The sequence below is a fragment of the Condylura cristata genome, unplaced genomic scaffold (genome assembly GCF_000260355.1).
Source record: "Condylura cristata isolate star-nosed mole 26May11 unplaced genomic scaffold, ConCri1.0 scaffold00008, whole genome shotgun sequence".
NCBI classification, from domain to species: Eukaryota; Metazoa; Chordata; class Mammalia; order Eulipotyphla; family Talpidae; genus Condylura; species Condylura cristata.
The window spans coordinates 37,900,106-37,906,105 of record NW_004567109.1 but is presented as its reverse complement, the minus strand read 5'-3'; the positions used below and the strand labels follow the sequence as shown (position 1 = coordinate 37,906,105).

At 43.0% G+C, this 6,000-nt stretch overlaps 1 protein-coding gene across 2 annotated transcripts in view; it reads left to right on the top strand.

The window, feature by feature from the left end:
• The first annotated feature begins 997 nt into the window (after nucleotides 1–997).
• The window catches only part of JAK1 (Janus kinase 1), a 107,127-nt gene continuing 102,124 nt past the window's right edge, over nucleotides 998–6,000 (top strand). The window contains exons 1-2 of one of the 2 annotated variants that reach the window (XM_012722225.1): nucleotides 998–1,220; nucleotides 1,851–2,011. The gene's annotated coding sequence lies outside the window, so the exon portion shown is untranslated. The remainder of the gene's footprint in view (nucleotides 1,221–1,850; nucleotides 2,012–6,000) is intronic. The other variant, XM_004679513.2, reaches the window with a different exon arrangement.

Below are 6,000 nucleotides of genomic sequence, written 5' to 3'. Positions count from 1 at the left end.
GCATGATCTTTTCCAGCTCCAACAGATTCGAATTTTTAAAAACTCATAGTATACAATTAGAGACTGGAGTAGATGTGGACTGACAGCTTAAGAGGTGTCTAAGGTCCTTTTGGTGACAGATGGTGGCAAATTAGCCTAGTATTAAACACTCAAGACAAACGAATGGGTTGAAGAACTATTAGTAACGTTTCCACGATTTGGCTGTGGATTGCAAAAGGGTGTGAATCTTGGCTGTAGTGTGCCCTTAAGATACTTAAGCCTCAATTGTTTCCTCATGTGTAAAAAGAAGCACCTGACTCGGTGATCGGAAACCCGTGGGGATTACAATTAAGATGAAAAAAAAAAAAAGTACAAATGATGTAAAAATAAACTGTTATATTATTAAAAAAAAAAGAAGCACCTATCTACTTTTGAGGGATAACTAGTGAAAATGAAAACCGCTGGGCAAACATTAGGTATCAACAAAGGTTTTTATTAGATTTTTTTTTTACTATTGTATATAATATTTTAAAAGCATTTTTTAAATAGTCTGAGTTAGATGCGAAGGATTTGTCATAGTTGTAGGATTTATTTTTTATTAAGCTCACAAATTTCTTCCAAAAGCTTGTGATGAAAGCAGTGCACAAAGATGTGGTGGAGGCCACTCCAAGCTCCAAACTTGAGGGGGTCAATCCCTGGCTAAATCTTGACAATTCTACTTTCTGCGGGCTGACCTCTTATCCCTTGATTAGTGTTTCTAGAAGACGCGTTAAATTAAAAAAAAAAGAAAGGCGAGTTAGAGGAGTGGGCGTAAACCCGGCCGGATGGGGGCGGGGCGGAAGGCTGAAGTCGCAGGGTTGTACGCGTGGGCGGTGCCGCGGTCTCGACCGCTGCCCCCTCCCGCTTTCCGGGGCTGCCGTGCATGACGTCACGAGAAGGCGGGGCCCGTCGCGGGGTGGGGCGGGGCGGGAGGCGGGGCTGGGGCGGGGCGGGAGGCGGGGCTGGGGCGGGGCGGGAGGCGGGTGCGTCGCGAAACGCAGGCCGCAACAGCGGCGGAGTGACCGGGAGCCGCAGATTGTGCGGGCCTCTGCCGAAGCCCTGGTGGTCCTACCCACGATCTCGCCTCAGCCAGGGGCGCGCGCACGCCGTGGCCCTCCGGGGCTGGCTGCTCCGAAAGCAGGCCGCCAGACCCCGACCAGCGCTGCGATCCGGAGCCCCTGGCCCTGGCGCACACGGAAGTGGTGAGTGTCATCACCGGGAGGTGGAGAAGCCCGGGCGGCCGCTGGCGACTGGGCAGGGGACCCGGGACCCGGAGCTGGGCGCCGGCGGGAAACGCGGCCGCGACTCTGGAGTCCTCGCGCCCCACGAAGCCCGAGCCGCTCCGCCTGCCGGTGTTGGACTTGGTGGCCGCGGCAGCGTGGGGGCGTGAGGGCGCGAACCGGGAAGAAGGGGGATTCCCAGTTGTGTAGAGCCGGCTGGTGTCGGGGAGGTCGAGGGACAGGGGCCCCAGGCCGGGAGGGGAAAGGTTAAGGCTCACCGCCCCCTCCCCCAGACGCACACACCAAGTTTTCATAAACAAGACTGGAACACTCTGACATCCTGTTTATACCACCCTGAGCTACAGGCGCGGGCTTGAGGTCTGACGTCCCTTGCTGTTGCACGAAGAACTTGACCGCCAGCTCTGGCAGAATTGTCGCGGGTGGGGGGTGGGGGAGAAGGCGGAGGCTTTTTCCCCCCTGACCACCGGACGGAGGCCGAGGATCTTAGCTGTTGTCTTTGCCATTTCACCGAGGAAAAGTTTCTGGGATTTGGGTCAGCGTCTGTAGCTGGAGGTCATCTGTGAACTCAGGAAACGCCCCCTCCCCTTTTAGATTCTTTTGGGAACCTGACCCCGGGCAGCTTGCGAGAAGCGGGGAGACGCACCTTGACGGAAAGGACTGGGAAGAGGAATTCTGTGAATCCCCAGGGAACTGCTAATCCTACAGGAGAGAGACCAATTACCTGAAACTGGGGCTGGCCTCTGAACCCCCGTGTAAGTGCTCAAACCCCATCCACGGTCGCCAGCATCAGAGGGAGATATCTCTTTAGCAGGATTAGTAAATACCCCGCTCAAGTCACAACCTAGGCTTTAGAGATATGCACTTATTAGTTGTGTGTTTACCAGGGACTTCCTTTAGGAAGAATAGATAAAAGGTGTGATGATTGTTGGGTGTTTGTGCGCACTTCTTTTTGGACTGGGTATTTTCTGTGGGGGAAGTGGACCCCACGCCCCGTGCCTCTTAATCCGTGGCTATAAGGTGTCTTCTGCTCCTGGTTCGATAACATGCTTTTAAGTCACGATTTTCCCTCAGTGGTGGCAGTTTACATCAGTATAAAATTGTCATTGTTTTTGACGGGGAGGAAAGTATTAAAATTAATCCATGGATATTTAAGTGATGTATGTATTGCACCAGCAATTCGATGTGATGTCATTGATTGTTGGCTTTGAGAAAAGGATTTGAGTTATGGAGGTAGACAGTGGGGGAAAAAAACTATGGATTAAATCTCTGTTCCTCCCTTTCTATAGCCCCATTTTGTGGTGTTTCTTGCTTTTGTTTTTGGTCATGCTGTATCTTACAAGATCAGGGAGTTGTTTTCATTGAAGGATCAATGTGTTCTTTTGTACTTTGTGGTGAAGGTTAATGGAGACCATGAAGTACGAGACACTTCGGGTACAGTATGTTTTGTAATACAGAGAAAATGTCTCCTCGGTATAGGTTCCAGTTACATGAAAAGACATCAGTACATCATAACTGAATGATTATGGACGTTACAAATAAGCACAGCCTCTTCTTAATTCTACTTATCCCGTTAACTATGGTCTCTATAACTTAGTTTCTGTAAACAGCTGCAAAGTGTATTTTTTAATTATTAAGATTGCATTGTGACACTCCAATTGAAGCATTGGAAAAGGTCAGTTTAAATACTTTACTATTTCATAGTATTCCTTTGGGAAATGGTGAGAGTGGATGACTAAACCTATATGGACAAAATAAATCATGCATATTCAAAATAGAATTTCATTTCAATTTGCTGCAATTTAGGTAGTAAATTGGTTGTTTGACTAATGCCATACTGACCATTTGGGATCCGATCTTTACAGAACTAACAATTTGCAAAAATCTTTTAACATGTTGCAAAGATCTTTCAAGTTCAAGTATTTTCAGTTCAAGTATTTTCTAAAAAGCTGGTGAAACGGAATTTTTAGGATGGAGTTACTTTTGCAGAGATAGACTTAGATTAAGTGGTGTGAAGAAACAAACTGCGTGCTTCTAAAGAGGATTGTGAGAGCTACCAATTTAACTTTTGGGTTCACAAACACTAGTGGTTTCAGCTGCAGACCACAACCTCTAATAATGTTCCAGAGTTATTTGATTTCTTCTGAAAACCTTGTCTTAACATGTATTTAAACAGAAACCCAGCTGAAACAAGTGTTGACTGTGTGTTAGTTTATATCCATTTTTATAGAGGGAATGCTAAGGTAAAACAGCATTAATAAGGTTTATTAGCAAAAACATCTGTTATCTTACTCTAAATGTTTTTTACCCCAAGCCCACATATATCATTACATGTCTTCATTATGTATATCCTTATTTTAAAATGAGATAGTGCTTTGCTTTTAGATTTATCGTTTGAGATGTGAATATTTGTACAAGAAAATTTCCAGTTAAAAGGTTATTTTAAGTGGATTGGGAATTGCTTAATTAGCTGAACAAACAGCATCTGATAACACTGTGATTTATTTTGGCTCAGTGATATGTAGAGTTTTGTCACAGAATGTAGATGCCAGAAAGAATCTTGCAAATTCTTTTAGACCAGTAGTTCTTAATTGGGTATGATTATGCCCAAGGAGATATTTTTAGTTCCTGGAGACATTTTTAGTTGTTACAACTTGGGGGGATGGGTAGGAGGGGTAAATATTACTGGCATCTAATGGGAAGAGGTCAAGGATATTGTTAAAATCCTGCTATGCTCTATAAAACAGAATTATCTGACTTAAATATCAATAGCGCCGGGGTTGAGAAATTCTGTAATTGAAATAACAGCTGGGAACCAGGAGGCCCTGGTTTCTGTCATGGCAATATTTTCCTCACCTGTAAAGCAGAAATAAAAATACTGACATGGGCTATCTCACAGACTTGTTGGGGGGGGGGCGTAGCAGCTAAATAATGTATGCCAACTGTGGAGTACTGCATAAATTTTAACTGTTTTGAAGACACACTTTTTTTTTGGATAAATGAATGTTAGGTATATTGGCAGTTGAGGTGGAAAAGGGTTAAGACAGTGAGTGAAAAGATTGGATGGTTTGCTATTACTGAGTTGTCTCTTTATTTGGGTAAAGGATTTCTCTAGTTTTTTTATTACTAGGACATACACTTTTAAGGTGTATGACTTCTTTAAATTTAAAGATGTTTTTTCCCTCATAACAAGAGGGAAAACTTACTTAGAAAAAATTTCAGAAAATACAGGAAAGTAGAAAATGAAGGATCATTATCCATGGTCTATTCCCTACCCTATTTAGGGTAATCAAGTTACTATCAATTTCTTTTCTACAGGAGGCATTAAAGTAAGAAGATGTTAACAGTGGGGGGAAGAGGAAAGGCAGGTGACCAAGGAGAGTGCTGTTTCCATGCCCTTTATTTTCTCTTTTTAAATAATTACTATTTATAGGTAAATAGAGAAATTATTTCACTGTTTTTATATTTTTCAGGCTAACCTCTAAGCCATGTTCTTGTTCAGCATGTTGTTTCCTTTCTGCTGCTTGTTCTCCCCTTTCCTCAGCTAGGTGTGCCACTATTGTTTCCTGTTTCAAAAACCCTATAGTAACATAGGGTTTTAACAGTTATCTTTGAAATAACTGGGTTTCAGGGGTAGGAAACTACTTCCTATGGGTATTTTCTCCTCTAAAGTAAACTAGCCTTTTTGGCAGTTTAAGGCAGTAAGAAAACATAAAACATTTAAGTTCATTTCCGTGATGTATTTACTTCTAAGTTTTTATGATCTGTGATTCTTAACAGCTGGCAGTAGGCACACATTTTTCCTTGGTGCTCTTTGAGTAAATTGCCCAGTCTGAGGCAAGACCTGCTTTAGAAGCAAAACGAAAGTTTCTTTAAGCCTGACTAGAACACAGAGCTGGTCTTTGTTAGGTATTTTTAATCTTTGGTAACTGAAATTACTTTACAGAAATATTCACACAGCATTTTGGTCATTCATTTGTTCACCTAGTAAATATTTGTTGTGCTTTTACTATGAATCTCAGGAGTGAATAGACAGACACAACAAAACAGGTAAAAAAGTCTTACCCTTCCTAGAATTTGCCAATTATTTGAAGACCCTTGGACTTGTGCTTTCAGTTTCTCAGTTGCAGATTATACACATACAAATGGAGTGAATTCTGCATAGTGATCGTGTTGCTGAGCTTGGACCTGCTATCCAAGGACAAAGAAATCAAAAGACCTGGTGCCACCAGCTTTTGAGAAAAGAACCGCTTTAGTGTGAGCTTACCTGGCAGCAGACTGGAGACTGAGGTGGAGACTCTCACATCAGGAGGGTGTTTCTGTGGAGTAGTATTTATGGATAGTATTTATGGAGTTGAAGAAAAAAATGCAGAGAATGCAAATTGATAGTCTGATTGGCTGCTTGGTTGCTTTTGCCAAGTCATGGTGCAGCTAGCATTTGGGTCTAGAACTGTAACAAACTGAACACACACCATGCTTTTGAATGTTGTCTATCAAACCATGAGTCAGGCATCTTAGTTCTGTCTTCCATGGCAATTTTTTGATCTGGGCAATGAGTCACATCACCTCCCAGCAGGTGAGCACTCTTTTGGGCCAGCACATTGAAATACAGCTTATCAACTTATAAAATACTAAGGTTTTTTTCTTAAGTTTAAAATGGGGTAGGGATAGTTTTTCTCCCATTATGGAAAACCTTGTTTACTGTTCTTGCAAGGTAAGCAGAAATAGGAAATGTCTATCATGG